The 24602-nt window shown below is 43.1% G+C and overlaps 1 protein-coding gene across 1 annotated transcript in view; it reads left to right on the forward strand.

The window, feature by feature from the left end:
- Positions 1-24602, forward strand: part of TLN2 (talin 2) — a 438278-nt gene that overhangs the window by 163033 nt on the left and 250643 nt on the right. The window contains exon 3 of the mRNA XM_086710846.1: positions 15139-15216. The gene's annotated coding sequence lies outside the window, so the exon portion shown is untranslated. The remainder of the gene's footprint in view (positions 1-15138; positions 15217-24602) is intronic.

Consider the following 24602-nt stretch of genomic DNA (forward strand, 5'->3'; position numbering starts at 1 on the left):
CCCCTTCCTCAGCACCCCCCCCCCTTTTTTTTTCAATAGGGTATGCTCCTCCCATCTGTCCTGGAAAATACAGGTCCCTGAGATGCCAACTGTCCAGCTTTCCTCCTCTGTTGCTGCCATTGTCCAGGCTGGGGGAAGTGCTCTTGGTTGGGAACATCTTCCCTTGTCCACCTCCTGGAATGTCCCCTTTCTCCAGGAATCCCCCCTCCTTTTCTGGGCTGTGGTTTCTTCTTCCCTTCGGTCTCCAGCTTGCTGGAATTTGCAAGTCTTCTCACAAAACCCACTCTCCCTTCACCCTGAGAGGTCTTTGTTGTTAGCGCTCTGTCCACATGAGGACCCTGAGGCTTTGAGGAAGTAGCTGGCTAGATTCCCGAACCACTGGTGAGCACCAGCCGCTGCCTGACTCCCTGCTTGGGTCCTCCAGCCTCGGGTGAGAGGAACGAGAGAGGGACACAGCCTTGTCAGGATCCCCTCTGTTGGCTGCAGCTGGGGCTAAGAAGCCAGTGTTGAGACCAAATATAACTGAAGTGACCGCGGGCGTGAGAGTCATTTCACACTTGAGCTGCTTGGCCTCCTGATACTTTGGGGGCCATCTGTCTTCCGGGCTTCATAGTGACTTCTTCAGGGGCTGCCTCTCCATTTTTCTGTTCCTCAGTGCTTACTGATTGGCTCCTTACTTAGAAATGTTTAGCTTTTAACCTCAATTTGGCTTTTAAAAAACACTTGAATTTCCATCTGTGGGTAATGAACCCTTGACATTTGTGCTTAGTTGATGTGTAATCATTCCACATATGAACTTGAGTTTGTATATGTTATTTCTGAAGTCGGGACCCATCACCACTGAATTATAGCACCACTGAATGTGGTTTATAATCCATAGCGTTATATATGCGTGTGTGTGTGTGTATGTGTAAAGAAGAAATAGGGCGTCGTAATGGTAAATGTACAAATATGACCGTGTTACAAATCCCCATCCTTAACTATGTCATGGAAATTGTTCTGTTTCACTGAATGTCTCCTAAGTGGTAGTTTTTCTCCCTTTTCCCCATGTGTTTGTTACCTTATCCCCTACTCTTACACATGTAGAATGAGGTGACTAGAAAATTGGGAATTCTGATGAGTTGGTTTAGTGTTTCTGAAAGGAAGGATTAGTTACTCAATTTATAGTTGTTGTTTTGGGCTGGGCTACTTCAGTAAAACTCAATAAAAATGAAATATTTGGAAAAACCTATGAAATATAAGCACTTTTTATTACATTCAGCCAACATAAATTGTTAAATTGCTATAAAAGTTTCCAAATGTTTACTCTTCATTTCTGTACTTACTACAGACCAGCCACACACTGGTGGTGGGCAGACCACCCTTTGGGTACCACTGGGCTAGATAATGGAAGTTTTACTTAGTTCATCTATTTCCATGGAGTCATGGAAAAAAGAAGAGAGATCCAACTTACTCTGATCTCTGCTGACCACAAGGAAAACATAGTGGGAAACACCCTAAAGACCACTGTCTTTCAGGTCAGGAGGTCAGGTCAGAGGTCAGGCATGATGTTTGACTTTTCCTTTAAAAAAAAAAAAAAATCAGTGTTCAATCTTTGGTTCAATCAGATGTTTATGATTGCATGCCCTGGAAACCAATAGAAAGCCGGTGAGTGGCTTTCCTCCTGGTTTATGGAGAATGCCAATACATCTCCACCCCGCCTTAGAGTAGATATGTGGGTTTGTATATTTTGTCAGCTGCATAGAGTGAAAATCTAATACCCAAGGTCATAACAGCCAGGAGAAATGTTACCATATTCTGATTATGAGATAAAAAATAGGGACTTGGAATTGCTTTTTAAATGTTTTGATTCTCAGTCTGAAGGGGTCTCTAGGATGATTGTGTGGTATTTTATGCTCAAGGAGTTGTACTGGAACACTTAAATATTCAGATCTTCATGGGAATTCACAGGAACTGTTAGGGGAAGTATACAAGATAATTAAAAATAAGTCCAAGTGAATTAAGTTTAGTTTTAGGGTTGTATTCAAATAACCCTAGTTATGCTGGGTTAACATGAAACATATTTGTGATGTCGTGAAAAGGACTTAGAAACCAGAGAAGCACTGTACTAGAAAGGAGACTTAAAATTTTAAACTCTTGAATAGCCACATTTTTAAAAGGTGAAATTAAATTTAATATTTAATCCAGTACATTGGAAGTGTTAACATTTCAAAATATATAAGACTTATTAATGAAGTATTTTACTTACTTGTGCTAAGTCTTCAAAATCTATGGAGTTGGCATTCATGGCATGCAGCGATAGGCATTAGGTACATTTCAACCGCTCTCCAGCCGTGTGTGGCCACTAGCTATGATAGGGGCAGTACAGATACAGAGAATCAAAGTCCATGGTGAGGCAGATGACTTGGACAATGCCCTGAATAGTTTTCTATTTGAATTACAAGTTGGTCCAAAAGAATTTTTAAAGGATTTCGGTTGCCTTGTAGGGGACATCATGGGACCCTTGGGGGAGTCATCCCATCCCCAGAGGCCTCTGGCCACCTGCATCAGTGACTTTTAGCATGTCAATTCTATAGGTTATCTTGCCCAAGGGTGGAGGCAGAGCATGAGATTTCTTACTGATTCCGTAAGAACAGAGACAAGAGACTCAAGCAGGATTCTACTTTGTATTTCTTCTTATTTTGCGAGATTGGGGAAGAAAAAGAATGGAAGGATTTTTTGTTTTTTTGTTTTTTAAGTATAAGGGTAATATGGAAGAAACTGGTTTCTAGAGAAGACTTTGCTACTAGAATATGTATTAATCCTTTTTCACAAAGGATTAAGTAAAGACTAAGTTACTCTGGTTAGCCAAGCCGGTGCCAGGAGTGACAGCAAAACATACAAGTAGAAAGTCCTAGTTGTGCCCCAGCAGATGATTTGGGAGCCTCAGAGCCCTCACATCCTGATTTCCTCCTTGGGAGCAGAGATCTTTGGGCAGAGAGGGGCTGGGTGTCCTGCCCACAGTCACCCAGTCACCTCCCGCGCTGCTAGGAGTCCTAACTCAGTCCTGCTGAATCTGTATTAGGTCATCTGTGTGCAACAGGGAACGAGGTGGCCGTAACTTTGATAGGCATAAATTTCAATTTTCATTTTCTCCAGGTGACAACAGCTTTATTCATTTTCTGCTTAAAAATACTAGTTTTATAAAACCGTTAAATTGAAATGGTGTGATATTTGGTATTTGCTTCAAAAGAATGTCCAGTGAGGGGGCGCTTGACACAGGAAGGAAAGGATCTGGGTGAGATGAGTGCCCGGCTGGGAGTTGGTAGCTGTGGAATCAGAGGGATGGATACTTAGGGATTCATTATAATGTTCTCGTTATTTCATGGGTGATTGCACTTTTTAGCAGGAAGTTTTAAGTATTTATATGGTACATGAAGTGGTAAAGAAAAGTCCTGAAATTCTATCCCTCAAAAATAACTGCCTTTAATTTGGAGACCTATTTTAAAACCATATATGATAATTCTGAGTGGTAAAAATGCCCTGAAGGGTAAAGGAAAGGTGTGAATTCTCATTTTCCATTTATTTATTTATTTATTTATTTATTTATTTATTTATTTATTTATTTAAACAATTTTTTTAATGTTTATTTTTGAGAGAGAGCAAGCAAGAGCAGGGGAGGTGCAGAGAGAGAGAGAGAGAGAGAGAGAGAGAGAGAGAATCCAAAGCAGGCTCCAGGCTCTGAGCTGTCATCACAGAGCCCGAGTTGGAGCTGTAGCTCATGGGCCACAAGATCATGATCTGAGCCGAAGTCAGACACTTAACCAACTGAGGCATCTATGTGCCCCTGTTTATTTTTTTGAGAGGGGCCGAGTGCGAGCTGCAGAGGGGCAGAGAGAGAGGAAGACACAGAATCCGAAGCAGGGTCCAGGCTCTGAGCTGTCAGCACAGAACCTGACACCGGGCTCGAAGTCACAGACTGCAATATCATGACCTGAGCCTAAGTCGAATGCCTAACCAACTGAGCCACCCAGGCACCCCTGAAAGATTTTATTTTTAAGTAATCTCTGCACCCAATGTGGGGCTTGAACTTAAAACTCTGAGGTCAAGAGTCACATGCTGCTTGGACTGAGACAGCCAGGTGCCCTTTGAGTGTTAATTCTTGTTCTTAGAGATATTATGCCAGTTAGAGAGCCAGCAGGTCACACATGGGAAGGAGAAGAAAGTCAGTTGACTGCAGGCATGTTTACCCCAGCCTTTGGCCCATGTGGTCCTTGGGTTGGCTTATGAGGGAGGCTCTTCTCTCTGCTTTTTGAATGGGAATGAAGTGAGGCCCAGGAGACCCACACTGCCCTTCTTTACTCAGCATGAGTGTAAAGGAACCAAGATGCCTCTGGCCCTGGGTGACCCAGCACCAGGCTCTGCACTGAGCTCTGGAGTATACCTTACCTTTCATAATCCTAGAATCCTATAGAACCTGTATTAGACTGACTAGAAAATGATATAGTGAATTGCCAAATTACACAGAGAAATCTACGAGATCCCTGGAAATTGAGAGTACGGCAAGAGTAGGGGCATCTCCAGGGGGAAGCAAGGCCCTTTGGAATGACAGATCTGGGACAGGAAGGAGACATGGCTAAGGAGAATTAGTTTTGGATATATTCTGAGAAGAGGAGGAAGTTTAAATGACAAAACGATTTGCTTGGGGAAGCGGGGGGTGGGGGGGGGTGTTTTGGTTTTGAACGAAATGTACCGTAACGAGTATATAAAGAATCATTGGCTAGATGAAAAAAGGTAAGAGGGATTTAGTTGAAAAATACATCAGGTGACAATTTATGAAGACCCAAGTGCACATAGTAAGAGAGGTTAGGGCAGCAAAATTGCTTTTGAAAGATGAAGTTTGAGGGATACAATAGCTACTAATCAGAGCCAAGTGATGATAGATTCTTATTTATAAAAAAATAAGTGTCCCTGATTTTCACATTGTGTATACCTGAGTAGCTAATTTGTTCTTGATTAGCTAAACCGTCCTTCCAAATGACCCTATGTTCTTATTTGTGATCCTTTATGTTGCCTGGAGGCTGATGAAATTTCACAGTGCACCTTGATTCTTGCTGTTGCTTTTATGTTGTATGTTGGCTCACAGCACCCAAAACATCCGGGCTTTGAGAGCTGGAGGAATGAGCCGTTTTGCTTGTTCATGGGAGTGGAGCCTGTCTCCTAAGTAGGATGCCTACTCCTCCTTCTGGCTGTAACCTTGGGATATTCTATTACAGTTGATGGGTTCTCACTGTTGAGGAAAACCAGATGGCTTACCTCTGGAGGAAGTCACATTTTCCCTTTGCGTCCTTTAGTTGAGTTGTTCTACTACAGAGGCAGTTCTTAAGGTGCTAATAGGGAGTAATCGCCCTCAAATTACAGGTTGAGGTGGCACTGGGAATAACAGTAGGGAGGATCCCACCTCTTGGGGCCTATTCTTGCAGGTTCCAACACTGCACGGACAGCCATGTTCAACCTCACTACTCCTGATACCTACAAGTGATGTATAGGTGAACGCCAGATTCTCTATCACTGTTACTAAGAATGTTATTAAGGTCCATCCCCCCTTGTCTAACCCCAGATCTGTCCCTGGGCTCTTGCCACCAGTGGTGAGGGCCCCTATAGGGTTTTCCCTGGCTTTGGTGCCTGGTGGGGGGGGGGGGGGCGCATATGGAGAACTAGTATCTCACTTTCCTTTGTTTTTAAAAATTTTTTTTTAATTTTAATTTCTTTTTTCATGGACTTTATTTAAAAAAATTTTTTTCAACGTTTTTTATTTATTTTTGGGACGGAGAGAGACAGAGCATGAATGGGGGAGGGGCAGAGAGAGAGGGAGACACAGAATCGGAAACAGGCTCCAGGCTCCGAGCCATCAGCCCAGAGCTTGACACGGGGCACAAACCCACAGACCGCGAGATCATGACCTGGCTGAAGTCAGACGCTTAACCAACTGTGCCACCCAGGCGCCCCAGGACTTTATTTTTTACAGCACTAAGTTCACAGCAAGATTGAGCAGAAAGGATGCAGAATTTCCATATCCCCACTCTCCACACACATACGCAGCCTCTCCAACTACCAGCATTCCTCACCAGTACATTTGTTAGAATCACCCCAAATCCATACTTCACATTAGGGTTCACTGTTGCACAGTGAACACGTGCTGTACGTTCTGTGAGCTCTGACAAATGCATAATGACATGTACCCACTATTCCGGTATCATACGGCATAGTTTCACTGCCCTACAAAGTCTGTGCTCTGCCTGCTCATCCCTCCCTCTCCCCAGTCTCTAGCAACCACTGATCTTTTTGCTGTTTCCATAGTTTCACCTTTTCTGGAGTGTCTGGTGGTTGGAATTACATAGGATGAAGTTTTTTCACATTAGCTTTCCACTTAGTAATATGCGTTTAAGATTCTTGCAAGTCTTTTTCGTGGCCTGATCACTCATTTCTTTTTAGTGCTAATGAATATTCCCCTGGATTGGTTGCACCTTCTTGGTGTCTTCACTACAGCTTTTCACCCCACCTTTCTAAGAAATGCTTAGATAGTTGATGCTAACATTTGCCTATTCTTGTATATCTGGGTCCACTGTTGGTCTTCTGTGTTGCTTTGTGCTTCCTCCCAGCATCCAAGGTGGAGTGAGGGAGAGAACAGATTTGCTTTAGGGGTTAGGGATGGGATGATAGCTTGTAGAGGGGTATCTTTTCGTCCCATTCTCTGATCTCTAAACCCCATAAAGCCTTTGTTTGCTTTCGGGATGGGAAAGAAGGAATGAGTACTCAACTATGTAGTTCCCTGATTGACACCAGGTCAAACCGCAGAGAAGCTTACTGAAAGGTCTGTGGCGGAAGGCTAAGTTAACAGCCAATCCCTAGGACTAAGAATGGAAAAGGGGGCTTTAACTGGGACCTTGACTTTGAGGTACAGGGTTGGAGAGTGATCATAGAACAAGGCAGCCCCCTTTTTTTTTTTCTGTGCAGGTATGTCCGCACACATACACACATGCGCGCACAGGCATATACACGCTCATACCCCTGACCCCATCCTGACTCCGTTGCTGTACTCCAGCCTCTTGAAGCCCCTTACTGTAGTGTCTTACAGTTAATTTTTTTTCAGTGTCTTAGAGTTACTAATCATACAAGATACATTTGTTAATTCAGATATTTCAGTACTTAGTGTGTGTTAGGAACTGTGTTCCAGCTGAGGCAAGGACTAGGGGGGAAGCCACAATTATTGCCTCTAAGAGCTCACAGTCTAGTGGGGAATATATACACTAAAATAGATGATTGCAACATAGTATGGGAAGTGCAGAGAGAGATGTGGTTGATGAAGTCTCCCCAGAGTAGGTGGAACTTGATGGGCAGCCGGGTGAGTAGGAGGGTGGGGAGGCCATTTTAAGCATGGAGACTGGAGGTCAAAGGCCACCGCAGTGGAAGCAGCTCAGAGGGTGCAGGGTTCGAGAAGGAGTGCTGACTGCCAGGACAGTTGAGGTGGGAAGGGAGGAAGCAAGCCCTGGCGGTCCCTCTAGCCTGGGAGCTGAAGACACAACTCAAATGCTTCTCGCAGTCTTGGATTCTGGGGGTTTGCTCTGGGGGTGGGGAAGAGCTGGCATGCGGGGGCCACCGGGAAGGACTGCTGCAATAGATGGGAACATACTCGAGCCACGACTGGAAACTGCCAACAGGGACATCCTGGCCACGAACCGCTTGGTAGCAAAAATGGGAGTAGGGAAGGGTCTAATCAATTTAATTTTTGGAAAGACCACCGGGGAACTAGAGCAGTATTTCCCTGTTCTTTTCTTCTCTGTTTCTTAAAGAAAAAAACACAGTCGTTAGAAATTTTTCTAAAATGCCTTCCCCAGGGCCACCTAGGTGGCTCGGTCAGTTATATTGTCCGACTCTTGACTTGGGCACCGGTCACGATCTTGCAGTTTGAGTTCCAGGCCCGTGTTGGGCTCCACAGTGCTGACAATGCAGAGCCTGCATGGGATTCTCTCTCTCCCTCTGGCTCTCTGCTCCTCCCCCACTTGCACTCTCTTTCTCAAAATAAATAAATAGCCCAATTTTGTCATAGTGAATTGAGTTTGGCAAAAACATTGAAGTTTTGATTTGTTCACTTGAAGGTAGTGTAACATCTCAGGGATATGTTAAACGTTACATTCAGAATCTTGAAATTAATAACATAGGGTATTTCTTGATGTCTGTATTCCATGCTCACTTGGTTTTTTCAGCAAATTGGTGATGAAAGCTTTTTGGTGTGTGGTTGCAGACTTCTAAAAGATGAATGTGTTTGTTCTTCCTTTCCCCAAGGGAGACTTTCTTCATAGCTCTGATTAATTGGAAGTCCTAGTCATTTGAATGTTAGTTAATTGGGCTCATATTGAAAATAATTGCCTATAACAATATACTGAATGTGGTAGTCAAGAGACAAAAATTTCCTTCTAACCCAAAAGTCATAAGGAAAAATACATGTACAATGCATGTTTTGGCCAGTGAATAGTGAGTTAATGATACACTTATATAAGCTTGCTTACTTATTCTTTTCTTCATATAGTCCTGTATTGGTGGGGCGTCTTTGCACCCATCCTATTAAAGGGCCAGGGTATAGCCCTGAACCTAATAGACTCCCTGTTCCTATGAAGCCTGCATTCCAGTTGCTCATGTTACTAATTTAGTGTGATTCTCTGTGCCTTTAAAGTTTTGAAAAGAGGAACGGTGAATTATATAACAAGAAGGAATTCATGGCATCAGTCAAATTTTTCTGGTTGCGATAAACCTATAGTCTGAGTGAGGTCACTGTGTATAATTGTAGCACTTCTCTGGCCCTCATAGCGAACGCGAGCTTCCCAGTCCTTTGCATTAACATTCTTTGCCCCATTAATTGATCTTTTCAGGGCATTGTGCTTAGTCATGCAATTGTGAATGTAGTAGAGCAGAGTAAGCCTTCAATAAACATTTGCATAAAAATCTCATTATAACATTTTCCAAACTGTTGTGTGAGGCCCTTGTCCCGGGACCTAGACCACGGGAGTAAGGGAATCTGTGTACAAATAAGGTTGGAGCTATTCATTCACTCTGAATATTTGCACATTAAAGTGTCTAAAATGTCCTGCATTGGAGAAACTCGGGTTGTTGAAACGAGCCTTTTACACATTTATGGAGAATCTGTTTTGTTGTTTTTTTTTTTTTTTTTTGTTTTTTTTGCTTATAACATCCCTGACTTCCTAGTTTGCTGGAATTCTGGTTTGAGAGGAATGCAAAGAGATTGCTGGAGCTTTTTTCTTTGCCCTGCACAGAGCAAGGTAGCTTATCATTTCTCCTCTCTGGAAACCTTGGGGATTGATGCTTTGAGCTTGTGCTTTGTTGGGTTTCTTTTGACCCCAGCACCCAGCCTCTAGCTGGGAAGTCAGCAGGGAGGGGGCCATGAAAACAGAACTGGACATTTCGCTTTGGAGTCGGTTACCTTCTGACAGTGGAGCTGGACTGTAAACATGGAGCTGTACATAGAAAAAGTTCTCGTGGTTTCAGAAAAAAGCAAGACAGATCCTTGGCAAGTGGTAGGTGTGTTAGGCAATGGGGAGAATTTTTGTTTTCAGAATTTGTCTTTACTCTGTCTCTTCCAGCCTGCATTTTAGGGCTCTGAAGAACTATCTGATTTATTTGCTTCTTGGATTTTGCTCCTGAGGAATTAGGAGTACATGTGTCCAATGTTAGTGATAAATGCAAGCTAAAAGTAGTACATTGGACTCCAGGATAACATGGATAACATGGGCTGCCACTCCTGCCCCCAGCCAGAAATGGGCATGTAACTTTTGACTCTCCCCTCCCCCAAGTTGCATTGATAACATAGTCAATGAGTACGTAGTTTGTATGTTGTATGTATTACATACTCTTTACTTAAAGTAAGCTAGAGAAAATGTTAATATCCTAAGAGCAAATACACTTACAGTGCTGTATCTGTAAAAAAAAAAAAAAAAAAAAATCCACATACATGTGGACCCACGTAGTTCAAACCCATGTTGTTCAAGGGCCAACTGTATACTCTTCTCATCAGCTCAATTTAGATTTTCTCTGCTTTGCTTGGTGTTATGTTCTAAATAATGTTGGGCAGCAAAAACATTGAAGATATGTTGATATGGGCCCCTCTCCTGATTTTTATGCTCATATTGATGGTGTTAGGACAAAGCTTGAGTGTGTTATTACACTATTCTGTCATTTATTTATTTATTTATTTGTTTATTTATTTATTTTAAATGTTTATTTTTGACAGACAGAGCATGAGCGGGGGAGGGGCAGAGAGGGAGGGAGACACAGAATCAGAAGCAGGCTCCTGGCCCTGAGCTGTCTGCACAGAGCCCAACGCAGGGTTCGAACTCACAAACCGCGAGATCATGACCTAAGCTGAAGTTGGACACTCAACCGACTGAGCCACCCAGGCGCTCCACACTATTCCTTGTCTTTTAATGAAATGTTAGGACAGAGGTGTTGTTAGCCGCTTCGGATCTGTACCATGTCATGAGATGTCAGCCACATGGCTTGTGAAGGCCCTTTGTGGCTTGAGACGTCCTTGCCTCCTCAGATCCTCTTCACCTTGGCCCCACATTCTTGTGCAAATGCTGCCAATTAAAATGTGGAAAACAAATGTCCATCAAACCCTCATGATGGAAAAGTACTTTGTATGGTCTCAGTCAGATTACTGAATATGTGTTTTGTTTCTTTAATGCTGTGAAGATGATAATCAGTAGTGGATGTACCATTTGGGGGCACTTTGCTTTAGGCACTGAGTTAAGAACTGTATCTATACATTCTCAGTAGCAAATGGCCCGGGATACAAAAGCAGTTAAGTCCAGCCCTAAAGTGCCGAGGGTGGTGACAAGTCCATAGCGTTTGCTATCTTTTGGTCACCTCTACCTACCCCTGTCTCAAATTACTCAGAAAAGGTACCGCGTGGTACTCAAATTACTCAAAAAAGGGAGCTGCCGAATGATGTATCCGATGATGTCCCAAAGAAGTCCATTTTAAGGCAGAGTTCTTTAATGTGCTTCTGGTACCTCTAAAATTAGTTTCTATTCATTTGTAAAGGTCTTATCCATGTTAAAGAGGAAGCGCTTTTGATAGGTAAGTGTCATGCATAGATATATACTATTCCAGAGTTCTTTTAGGGACCTTACTTCCTATGAGTAGGCAATAAACAATGAGTTTCTGCTCAAGGCTGCTCCCAGCAAACTGAGCTCAAGTAAGACCATGTTAGACTCTTGAGCATTGTTGGTTGCTTTAGATACACTATCTCCTTTAATCCTCAAAACAGCTCTTGTGATGGGCATTACTACAGAGGAGGAAACTGAAGCACACAGAGGTTAAGGCACATCGAGGCCAATGACTAGTAAGTGATCCAGGGTCAGTCTATACTTTGCACCACCCGGCTGTTGTCTCCCCTAAGTGTATTGTGTTGTGTCTGAAATCCTGCCTGATGTGTCTCAGCCTCAGATGCGGACTTGCTTGGCTCCCTGTCCACCTGCCCCCAACCATCCATTTAGAAAGATGCCCTTCTACCACACAGGGGTGAGAAGAGAGAGGCTGTTGCATGGCCCTGTGTGTTTGTCTGACTTAGGCCCTGGAGACACACATACTTGGTTAGGTCTCATGATTACTCATTACTGCAATTGGATAGTGGTTCTTGTCCTTTGTCTACTTTCCAGGGACTTTTTTTTTTTTTTTTTTTTTTTTTTTTTTTGAGAGGGAGCCTCCAGGAGATGGAGGGAAGGATTAATTAGATTTGTACTTTACATCCAACACACCTGTAAAGGGATTTGTATGTCTACAAGGGATTATAGCTTTTTAACCAGGTTTATAATTATGGTATTAGGAGGATTCATGCGTTATATGGAACTTCTCAACCTTTAAAAATAGGGCAATGAGAAGAATAAATTTGTTTGCTGGAAATAAATTGAACATAATGGTCCCATTATGGGAAAACATTATGTTATAGTCTAAACAGAAAAAAAAGGCTTTTGATAGATAAACATAATCCAATAAAAATAAATCAGTGAAGTGGTTAAAACATGAGAGTGGAGAATATTTTAACCGTAGAAGTGGCCCATCTGGACAAGTATGTCCCATTTGTTTTTATTCTTATTCAGGTGGTCTTTTCATCAGCACTCTGACTAGTCAGGAATGAATCTACCTGTCTCTTGAAATACTTTTGCGTTTGTTACACTAGCTTTGAGTCTCCTGCTTCAGTTACTTTGGCTGTAGTCATAACCATTACAAGACATTATATGTCCTAAATCTTCATTGATGTGATTACAGGGTTTACTGTTCTGTTTTCAAATGGAATGGGATGATGGAGAAGATGGAAAATAAAAAGCAGCACTGTATTATGTGGTACTCCTTTGGTCACAAGTAACAAACTGAATTGAGCTAGGTTAAGTGAAAAAGGGGGGTTTTAGAATAAGGATACAGGTGTGTCTTTAGAAACCCAAATGCAAGGACAGAGTGGCCCTGGGGAAGGGACAGGAGCTGGAGATGAGGAAGGGAACTCGTACTGATGCTCATTACAAGCCGTGTGTGATACAAATGTCAGTAAATTCAGAGGAAAGCTGATCGAAGGCACGTAGAAATCTATGTAGTGTAACACTTTACACTGGAGCCTGGAGTATAATAAGGCTTCATTGTATTCTTTGGAAAAATCCTGCTCATAAGAAATTCATACAGTATAAGAAGAAAAAATGCTCTAAAATCCTGATAATCAGTGGTGATCCTAACTATTTTGATAAACATCCTTCTAGATGAGTCTTAGGACATCTAGGAACACACACACACACACACGCACACACACAAATGGAATCATACTGTGCATGGTTGTTCACCTGTTTCACGTGGATATCTTTTCATATCAATACATACAAACCTCAATCGTTATTTTCAGTGTCTGTATGGTTTATTTAACCTGCCTCCTATTTGTGAACCTTTAGGGCATTGACTTGTTTTCTCTGTTAATTACAGTGCTATATATATCCATCTTTCTGCTTACACAATTAACTACCCGTAAATTCTTAGGGGTAGCATTGCTGGACCAAAGAATATGTCATTTTACATGTGGACAAAATTATGTAAGTGGTGGACTACATCATGAACTATGTCTATAACATTGGCTGTGGTCAGTCTTTAACATCTCTATCAATTTGATAGGTTAAAAAATCCTCCATTTTCTAAAGCTGTATGTTTTCATTGTTAGTGTAGTTGATTATCTTCTCATATGTTTATTGCTATTATGATTCCTTTTTGAAAATGCTTATTTTGAGAGAGCATGTGCTGTTGCAGGAAGCCTGACACGGGGATAGATCTCACAAACTGTGAGATCATGACTTGAGCGGAAATCAAGAGTTAATTGTCTACTTAACCAACTGAGCCACCTAGGCGCCCTGTATTAGGATTCTTCTCTTTTTTTTTTTTTTTTTCAACGTTTATTTATTTTTGGGACAGAGAGAGACAGAGCATGAACGGGGGAGGGGCAGAGAGAGAGGGAGACACAGAATCGGAAACAGGCTCCAGGCTCCGAGCCATCCGCCCAGAGCCTGACGCGGGGCTCGAACTCACGGACCGCGAGATCGTGACCTGGCTGAAGTCGGACGCCTAACCGACTGCGCCACCCAGGCGCCCCTAGGATTCTTCTCTTAATGAAAGTTTATTAATCGTCTTTGTCCATTTTGTTGGGACTATTTTCTTACTGCTTCATTTTTTTTGCTTAATGAGGAAAGTAGCCTTTATATGTCTGCTGTATAAATATTGTACCTAGTTTCTTACTTTACTTTTTGATGAAAATACCACCTTTTGTTCTTTGTTTTTATTTTTGACACATTTTTGCCATTCACAAATTTGAAATTTTAAAAAATTCACCCAGCCAGATGTCTCACTCCTTTATAGTTTCAGTTTTTGATGTCCTGTTTAGAAAGAGCTTTTCTGGGTGGCTCGGTCAGTTAAGCATCTGACTTGGGCTCAGGTCATTATCTCACAGTTGGTGAGTTCGAGCCCTGCCCTGGGTCAGGCTTTGTGAGTTCGAACCCCATGTCAGACTCTGTGCTGACAGTTCAGAGCCTGCTTCAGGTTCTGTGTCTCCCTCTCTCTCTAACCCTTCCCTGCTCACATGTCATGTGTATGTGTGTGGGTGTGTGTCTGTCTGTCTCTCTCTCAATAATATATGAACATTAAAAAAAATTTTTTTAAAGCTTTTCTGTCCCTGTGGTATAAAATTATTTGTTGATATATTCTTCTAGGACTCATGATTCTGCCTGGAGTTTGGTTTTTTTTATAAGCAGAGAGGTAGAGATCTAGATTTTTTCTTTCTCCCAAATAGCTAACCAACACCTTTTATTAACTAGTCTTACATAACTACCCAGGTATGATTACATGTACCTGGGTCTATTTCATATAAGTACTTGGTTCTTTAGTTGAATGTTTATCCTGTTTCAAGGATTCACATGCATGTTCTTACTCAGATAGCTGTTTGTTAACTGTGGCTATGAGCCATTTTGATTTGGACAGTCGATGATGGTGCTTCTCTGCTTCAGACTGGGTTCCCAGGGACTGGGGTGCTAAATGGTCAGTTGTGAATGGCTCCGAGAACCGGGAATAAGATGGGAACAGTTGAAGCAAGAAGGGACCACTTGATAGACACGTTCGAGGAGCTGAGTAGGAAAAGGGTGAATGAGACCAGAAAGGCTCCTGTAAGCTAATTTTTAAAAAGGAGAAAAGTGCCTGATTTTTGTTCTAAACACTGGTGGGGGCAAGTGGGTGGGGAGATGTATACATTTGGTCTTTGTTTAAATTCAAAACCATTAAGGATTTTTACCACAGGGAAGGGGAGGAATGAGTTTTTGCCTCTTTGCCAACAGTAACATAATTTTGGTCTTTGAAATAACTGTCTTGGGACCTCAATTCCCTGTTGGTAAAGAAAATTCCCAGCCCATGTGTTGGAGCGGAAATTCATTGTTTCCTGAGTTATTTCCTTTCATGCTTAGTATGGGGGGAAATGACCAAATGTATAGATGGAGAATTGTCCCCCCCCCCCCCCAAACTGACATCTATAATATCACTTGATTCTGATGATTTCTACTGTTTTAGGTATTGCTGCTGAAGGCTTCTCCGATGCTTTAGGATATCTTCAGGGAAATCAACTCTTTACATAAACTGAGAATTTCGGTGAGTCCTTTAAAAATATATATCTCCTTTAAAAAAAAAATGTTGTGGCACCTGGGTGGCTCAGTTGGTTGAGAGTCCAACTTCGGCTCAGGTCATGATCTCATGGTTCTTGGGTTCAAGCCCTGCCTCCGGCTCCGTGCTGACAGCTCAGAGCCTGGAGCCTGCTTCGGATTCTTTGCCTCTCCCTCTGCCCCTCTCCCGCTTGTACTTGGTCTCTCTCTCAAAAATAAACATTAAAAAAAAAAAATTTAGGTGCTTAATTACTTTTCAGAGAGAGAGAGGCTCAGCGCTGAGCCTGATAAGGGGCTCGATCTCCTGAACCATGGGATCATGACTTGAGCTGAAATTGGGAGTTGGACATTGAGCTGACTGAGCCACTCCGTGATCCCTAAAAAATATATCCTCTTATTGGGACCCTTGGGTGGCTCATTTGGTTAAGCATCTGACTTAAGCTCAGGTCATGATCTCATGGGTCATGGGTTTGAGCCCTGCGTCAGACTCTGTGCTGACAGAGCCTTCTTCAGATTCTCTGTTTTCCTCTCTTTCTGCACCTCCTCTGTGTGCACATGTTCTCTCTCTCTCTCAAAATTAAACATTTTTAAAAAAAGATTAAAAAAAGATGTATCTTCTTACCAAGTAGCCACTCCCCTGCATTGATAAAACTTAGTGTGGAAACATTGTCAGCCTGTCTCATTTGATATTTTCTGAGGCAGGCCTGTGTAGCTAGCTGTCTGGTCTTACTACTTACATTGCTGTTTGTTTTTTGCACCTCGTAGTTGGGTGGGGTGAGGATGGGAGTCTGCAAGAATGGATAAGTAGCTCTTTTTTAAACTTACAGCATGAATTCTCATTTATTCACACTTGTTTGCTTTATAAACGTTTGATTTTTGAAGTGTTTGATAAGGAATGTAGAAAATTCTAGTAGTCATTGCACTGTGAAACTGCTTGGTGGTTCTTGAAATGAACTTGGGTTATAGATTATGGGTTTTGCACTCTGATTGTCCCAGATGGGGCTGCACGTTCCCAAGTTCCCTCGGCAGGGACAAAAGGCAGGTCCTTGGTGTCCTTGGATTGACATTTGACAGGTTAAGAAGGATTGGCTGTGCCCCTCTTCTCAAAAACCGTATTGTGGCACACGAGGCTTACTGGTTCTGTTTCTGACCAGCTGCACAACTGGGGACAAGCTGATCTTTGCCAATTTTCATATCTTCATCTGTAAAACGTGTAGGCTGGCCCCAATTAGTCGTTCCCACACTTTGAGATTTTGTGGAACAGGAAAATAAAACTTCATGACCAATTTCTAGTATACGGTTTTGGCTATGTATATATAAAGTTGATCATTATTAAAGCTGGATGAGTATGTGAGTCTTCACTATGCTTATATCCTATACTATTTTGCTTCAGAATTTTTCATCATTAAAGATTTGAAAAAAAAAAAACCTTCGCATCTAACATCTCATGAAAAAACAGATACTTTAATACTGAAAAAGTAGGAATGTCCTACATTTGTCTTTAGATGGCATGCTTTTAGCATTTTCGTACATGAAAATTCTCTTCTGCTTACACCTCTTTGTTATTTCCCTGCTGACCTGCGACTGTTAGCCATGAACTAGCCAGCACTTGGCTGAAGACTGGCATTTGGGAAATTTTGGCATGCCTGACTGATGGCTAAGGGCTGTTCTGCCTCTAAAACTGTCTCATTCCTTTGAAGCAGGATAGAACTGTACCGTAGTCCACAATAGCTCTTGCGAGAAAATGCCGTGACAGTTAGCCTAGTTGATTTGAGAGGTGAGGTCAAACAGAAGAGAAGGGACCATTCTCTTGGGAAACCCAAATAAAAATGGCTGATTCACATGAACATGCAATTGAGCCGTGAGCTATCTTGCAGTCAACGTAAACATAAATTTGATGGGATCTTAAGTTGTTGGATGGAAGGATACAGAATCCTCCTTTCTCACCATGGTGGGCAGCCCCCTGGCCAGGTAGTATCTGACGGATGAGTGTGCCCCTCCAGTGTGGGGATGCTGAGAAGCAGGAGTGCAGTGGGCTGAATGCCTGCCTGCAGGGAGACCAGTGCTTACAGTCTGTGTGAGGAGCGGAGGGCTGGGGAGGGGTGGAGGGCACGGCCCAGAGTTCTGCGCTGAGGGCAGTGGGATCACGTGTATAGGGGATAGGAAAGGGTAAGGGAGCTCTCCTGCTCAGGAACCATTTGGTTGTCCTGGTGTTGCGTGTTGTCCTTGGAGGACCTACAGGTCCTGTTTGGTTAAGGGGCTTGGGCCCAGAGGGCAGGAAGCACCTCAGACGTAAGCCTTTCCCTGGGTTCCAGATCTGAGAGCAGTGAGCCAAGTGCTTTCTTAGGCCATGGCCTGTACAGAAGGGAAAACTGGGCTTTCCATTTACTTCTCCTTGGGGTGTATGGCTGTGACTGGGGGCAGGGTGGGTGGAGAACAGGGGCAATAATGGACTGAATCACTAGGAGAGGAAAATACTGTGGGGAAGGAGCAGTAATAACACCTATTTCAAGATGCCTACATAATCTTGGCTGCTTTTGAAAGCCCTGTGAAATCATACTGTGGCCAACATTGATAGGAACACAGTGGTTCAGTCCTTTGGAATTCCTCCCCTGGTGATTCCTTTAACATTCCTATTTTCTGGCAACTTAAATGAAATTTGACAGACTTACCTCGTTGTTTTCCGTTCCGTCAACGCTTCTCTTGGTTTACTGCCTGATTTGTATGTTTCATTTGGCTTGCTTTCTGAGGATATTTATTTCACTATCCTTTTTAGGAAAAAGCTATATCAGACAACAGCAACATTTGTCTTAAATGTATATGAATACGAGAAATTATCTGAAATCTTGACACTGCTGAAAGTGTCTAAAGTCATGAAGAAATGCTAGCAGAGGCTTTTATTTTGACATAAACCAGAGAGGGGAGAATTGCTTTAAGGGATGTGGGCCAGGCTGAGGCTGAATACAATTTAATGAATGAAAAATAAAATCAATCAATCATGTTCTGAGTATTTCAGAAGGCCAAGCACTGCTGGGCGAGATCTTGTAGGGGTGAACGTTGAGAATTGGAGATAGCCATGCTTCACAGGAATAAACGTGTGCTCTTAACGGGTTATGTGCATGAGAGAGGAGAGAAATTGATAAAGTGTTTGGGGGGGCACATATGACAAATGACTTGTTTAACGTTTTACTTAATGACTCGTGATGTATTCTGGATTTAAGAATAGATGTAATATTCTGAACTTATCTCCATTTTCCCTGCAGGCTTGTAAGAAAAATATTTAAAAACCAATTTTAAATGAAAAACACTGTTTCTGACTCTCTGGGAATCGTTAATTCCCAGTGCTGTTTAGGGGAGGTCTTGAATCGGTAAAATTCAAAGCAGGATCTACATAGCTGTTTGTCATTATCAGTCCCTTAAAAGCTCTGACGTCAGGAAAGGTGAGTTCCGATGCTTATTTTTCCTCATTAAAAATGTAATCTGTTAGGCACTTTTGTCTTCCTGCCATCCTCCATTATTAGCTGGATTCTTTAGATTACTCTGCTGGTTGACTGGAGGCACTGCCACTTGCTTACCCCCCTGTGGGCTCCCTGAGTGGCTGGGAGTCCTAATTAGCATCATCCTAATTAGCATCACATCCTTGATCAGGGTTCCCTGTCATGTGCGAGGCTCCTCACTCTGCTGTCTGTGCTTAGTAAATGTTTCAGAGCAACAACAATTTCCAGATTGTGTTTCATTAAACTTAGGAATTCACGGGTATAATAGAATGTGCTGTTTCTGTATGCTTTTTGACTAATGAGGCTCATCACTTAATCTCTTTCAAGGTTAGCCCTGTGGAGAGCTCAAGATTTGAGCCTTTTCTAAGAGTTGATCATCATTCCCGAACTTGACGGCTCTGGAATATTTGTGTCTGCGTTGAAATAGTCTCCTATAGAACACAAACCTTTAAAACTTCCATAGTTTAGCTATGAAGTCCCATATTCTGAAGACCTAAAATGATCATCAAAGCCTTTCTGTTTATAACGAATCGGAATTGGACAGCTTTTCAGACCAGAAAATAACTAGTCTACTCACAGTTTAAACATGACTTTAAGCATGCTGCAGGCCAGTTTAAGCGTGCTGCAAGGACTCAACACGGCACCGTGAAGCCTGCTGTAAGTTGAGAAAAAACCTACAGCTGTGATCTAAACATTAGTCTTCTAGAGGATCTTGCCTGTCATATAATGTTAGTCGAAGTAATGCATGCAAATGGCTAACAGTGGAAAACATTCCAGAATGGCTTGTAATGAAAGCAATAGGGTTTTACCTTACCTCTTCCTTCACTTAGTCTTGCTTTTCTCAGAAGCAACCACCTTTTTTTTTTTCCCCCTGCAGATCATTTTTACTTTTGTGGCTTGGACATGTATAAATACTATGCTAGCAGCACCTTTTCTCACTTGATCAGTTTTAAGAGCTGTTGATGGTGTCTTGTTGTGATTGCTGATGAGCTCACTCTGACCATCCCCCTTCTCTCTTCCTCCCTGCAGCTGATTAACATTTTCAGTCCCATAGCTGTCTCCTCCCTGCCCCCTCAGCAACCTCCTCATCCTTGTTCTGTCTCCTCCATAGGCTGTTTCTTGTTGACCCCCTCCCCCCACCGTCATCTACCTCTCCATTTGGGGCAGCTGTACCTTTGATTTTCTAATGCTCCACGTTGGTGATATTTATATTCTCTTGTTTAGTACGGGCTTCCGTGATTTACCTGTGACTTGATTCTGAATGTTAAATGCAAGAAGCAGCATTTACTCTGTTGGGATGAGGGTAGCAGCTTTTGCCATCACAGCCCAGTTACGTGGTGAGATTATAGTCCTTCCTCTCTGGGGCCTGATGTCCCCATACCTTGGCATCTCCGTGGAGCATGTTTGAATGGATTCTCCCTTTTAGGTGGTAACAGCCATCTTGGGCACGGCCTCAGGTTTTCCTAGCTTCTCAGTCTTCCCGTCCTTCCAAGGAACCTGCTTTCTGTTTGGAGGTCTTAGTCCCGTTGCCCCCCACCCTCCACCTTCAACCCAGAACCGTCTAAATTCTCAGGGTATGCTGCCTACCCCTAAGCCAGTGCTGATGGCCTGGAAAAGCTAATCAGTGTTAATACTGTTGGAAAAATGGCTTCAGGCTCTGGTGTCTCAGAAGAGGTAATCACCTTGGTCTTTAAAATTAGCCTTCATTTATTGAGGATCTGGTGTGTGAGGCACCTAGGCATTTGAGGCCTGGTGTTTGCAGAAATGCTCACACCAGCCCTTTGGAACAGAAAAATTACCATGGACACTGCTTCCATGAAGAAGTTGAGATCTAGATCAGAGACTCATCCAAGGTCTCCCCTGGGAAGCCCTTCTTAGATCCTGGGGGGGTGGGGGGGGGCATGGTGTCAGCTGTGGTTTCCTAGGTGAGAAAAGACTTATCTGCCATGTCATGGACACTTTTTTCAACGGACCCTCCCCCACTCCAAGAAAATGGCTGCTCTTCTAAGGAAAACTAGCCCTGCTTAATTCCACCCTCATCCTTGTTGTGGGTATGCTGTGTGGCCAAGAATTCATTATGCAGAAGTCTGTGACTGGAAATGGCACTCTCCTTACCTACTCAGTGTTCCCTTTGTGAACTTGAAGCGAGACAGGGGCTTCCTACTCGACCCTGCTGGTAAATAGGGAAAAGGTGCTTTGTCAATGGTGTTGGTGGGTTTAGAGGGTTTTTTAGAGCCTGGAGTATATGTGTGGGAGTCTGGTACATTTGATCCCCTTAATGTATATTGTGTTTTGGTGGCTCTTTTAGAAGAGAGTTTGGGAAGACCATCACATTTACGTTTAACACTTCATTTTCTTATGAATGTGGCGGTCTGGGTAAATCTTTCCCTTTACCTGTGTTTGGTGGATTGCGCTTATGGTCCTGACCAGGTGGATGGCAGGTGCCCAAAGCAGGCGGCTCCCTTACACGGCATTGGGCTTCCTCTTCTCCAGCTGCTTGCTCTCCTCATGATGCAGACCCGGGTAAGGTAGAACGAGCAGTCTCTCCTCAAACCTGTCTTGAGTTGGTCGTCTGCTTTCTAGGCAAATAGCTCATGGACGAGTGGTTGGCGTTAACTCTTTGTCACTCTGCTCAGTGAAGGCGGTAGTAGCATTAACGTCTTCAGTCGAAGTGCAAACAGTGCTTACTTTCCAAACCTCTAGACCTACTCAGTTTGTGCTCTCAAGTAAGTAGTGAATGAAAGGGAAGTCAGTTGAGCTGCACCTCATTTACATATGGGAGAGTTGTTTAGCCTTAGTGACGTCCAGTCTTAATGCACAGATACGGGTCAATATTTACCTTGTTGCAATGGTTACAGAAGTAATCTCTCCTGCTTTGAGACTTAGTAGTGATACACAGTCCAAGGTGACCCTAGTAAGAACTTCTAATGATCCAATTCTGGTTGACAATTTTTATATTTACTGATTGACTGTAAGGAGAGGATAGGGTGCTAAGCAGTTAGGGTTGTAATCTGGGTGAAACCTTTTTGGTTCCATTCTACAAAGATCACTAATCCTCACAGTTATATAGGTGACTTGACCTTTGTGTAAAAGTGACTTACTTGGACAGTTTATTTATTTATTTATTTTTCTCTTTTTTTTTTTTTTAATTTTTTTTTTCAACGTTTATTTATTTTTGGGACAGAGAGAGACAGAGCATGAACGGGGGAGGGGCAGAGAGAGAGGGAGACACAGAATCGGAAACAGGCTCCAGGCTCTGAGCCATCAGCCCAGAGCCTGACGCGGGGCTCGAACTCACGGACCGCGAGATCGTGACCTGGCTGAAGTCGGACGCTTAACCGACTGCGCCACCCAGGCGCCCCTTACTTGGACAGTTTAAATCTTGATCAAAATTTTATCCCATGGTTGGAAATGGAGCTTCTAGAAGAGTGGGACTGAACCCAACCCTTTAGCAAGAGAAGGGAAGAAGGTTTTGTATTACTTTTGTATTACCTGATGCTAAATAGTCCCCAAATTAGTTACATATTCTTCCATTTATTTACCTCTAAGTAGTGAAAACGATTCCATCTCCCCATTTGGCTCCAGGCATCGGGGTCATGCAGGATGCGTGGTTCATTTTGCCAGCGCTTTGGAAAGTTTGATGCAGGCCCCGGGACATGACCTGTGTGAAAGTGAGGCCTCGTCTCCTTGGTTGGCCACTGTTCTCAGACGTTTGGATTCAGAGGAAGCATATTCAGTTTTCTGAACTAGGAAGGACAAATACAGATCAACACCGCACAGTATAACGACGTGGGCCTTGTTCTCTTGGGTCTCCACACTCCACAGGTGCAGAGGCATCTGACCAATGAGCAGGAGGAGAGGAAGTTTGGAGGAAGGAACTATATCTAAGGGGGTAGAGTAGGTTTCCAAGAGAAAGCAGCATTTATTTCTGAGTGAATTGGTTTCAGTTTTGCTCCTTCCAGCAGAACAGACTATAAGCCACAGTGGGTTAAGCAAGAGAGAAGGTGGTGTTTTCTCACCTGGAATGAAGTCCCGAGATGGGCTGCTTAGGGCTGGCAGGGGCGTGGGCTCCTTGCAGGGTAAGTAAAATTTCACATCTTACTTGGAGGTAAACTTCTTAAAATTTTTTTTGAGGGTATGAAAAGTGAGGTAAACTTTTATTTTTAAAAAATCTTTTTCAGGGGCGCCTGGGTGGCGCAGTCGGTTAAGCGTCCGACTTCAGCCAGGTCACGATCTCGCGGTCCGTGAGTTCGAGCCCCGAGTCAGGCTCTGGGCTGACGGCTCAGAGCCTGGAGCCTGCTTCAGATTCTGTGCCTCCCTCCCTCTCTGCCCCTCCCCCGTTCATGCTCTGTCTCTCTCTGTCCCAAAAATAAATAAACGTTGAAAAATCTTTTTCAATGTTTACTTATTTTTGAGGGGCAGAGACAGAGTGTGAACGGGGGAGGGGCAGAGAGGGAGGGAGGCACAGAATCTGAAGCAGGCTCCAGGCTCCGAACTGTCAGCACAGAGCCCGACGTGGGGCTCGAACTCCCAGACTGCGAGGTCATGACCTGAGCCGAAGTCGGATGCTTAACTGATTGAACCACCCAGTCACCTGGGGATAAACTTTTAAACCAGCACTTAAAGCAAGAAACCCTCAGAGACAAAATTGCTCCTGAACATCCCGTGGGAAGATGCTCCATGAGGGGCTGGTATTCTCTCTCCTGGTCAGTCCAACAGAGCAGGCTTTTCTCCGAGCTCTGGGAGAGCTTGCTGCTAAGTCATTGGTGCTTTTGTTTAAGGCCCATGTTGTAAACGGTAGAGGGGCTTGGGCATCCAGGTAGGACCCCAAGAGAAACCTAGTTCCCTGGGTTTTGCTCAGTGTCTGAAAGTTCTTATGTCCCTTCCGTGGTCTTTCTAGGACTTGCTTGCTCTCTGAGTGGGAGTGGACTTGCCTGCCGGATTGATTATTTATACCTTTTCTTATGGAGGCTTTGAAACCCATGCAAAAGCGAAGAGAATTTTATAGTGAACTATATGTCTACCATCCTGGTTCAACAAGGATTAATCCTAGTCTTGTTTCATCTGTACCCTTCTTTCTTCCCACTCCTGATTTTGAAACACCTCTTTGCTATTTTATTCTATCACTATTTCAGTATATGTCTCTCCAAGGTAAGACTTAGACCATATCACACTAAAAACATAAACATTACCAATATTTCCTTAATGTCGATAAATATCAAATTAATGTTTGACTTTTCTCAGTTGTCCCACATCCTTTTTGTTTGTTTGTTTATTTGAATTAGGATCCAAACGAGGCTTCCATGTGGCAATTGACTGATGAAGGAGTCAGTCCAGATCAGAAGAAGATTAGAGACCCATCTCCCCCACCCCCCTGTGATTTGTTTGTTGAAGAAACTGGGTTGTTTGTCCTTTAGAGTAGAAAGCCTGAGAATGATCTCCCTCCCCTATCGACAGACATATGACAGTGTTGAGGGATATTTTTACTCGTCACATTGTAGGGAGGCTTACTGGCATCTAGTGGGTAGAGGCTTAGGATGTTGCTAAAATCCTATGGCACACAGGACAGCCCTCCACAGCAAAGGATTATCTGGCCTAAAATGTCAGTAGTGCTGAGATGGAGAAACTAGGCTGTGGAATTTCCCGTACTGTGGGTTTTAATGACTTCTTCTCTCTGGTGCTGTTTAACCTGTTTCTCTGTTCCTTGTGTTTTTTATGATTTGTTAAAGCTTAGGTTTTGGTCACATTCAGATCCAGATGTTTGTTTCCGTCTTGTCAAGCCTACATGAAACGTAGGCTGTGTATTTTCATTAAATTCATAGTCACGAATGGTCTCACTCTTTTGTGATGTTGGTGGTCGTTGATCATTGCCTGTATC

The sequence above is a fragment of the Puma concolor genome, chromosome B3, assembly GCF_028749965.1.
Source record: "Puma concolor isolate L17-30 chromosome B3, mPumCon1.1.hap2, whole genome shotgun sequence".
NCBI classification, from domain to species: Eukaryota; Metazoa; Chordata; class Mammalia; order Carnivora; family Felidae; genus Puma; species Puma concolor.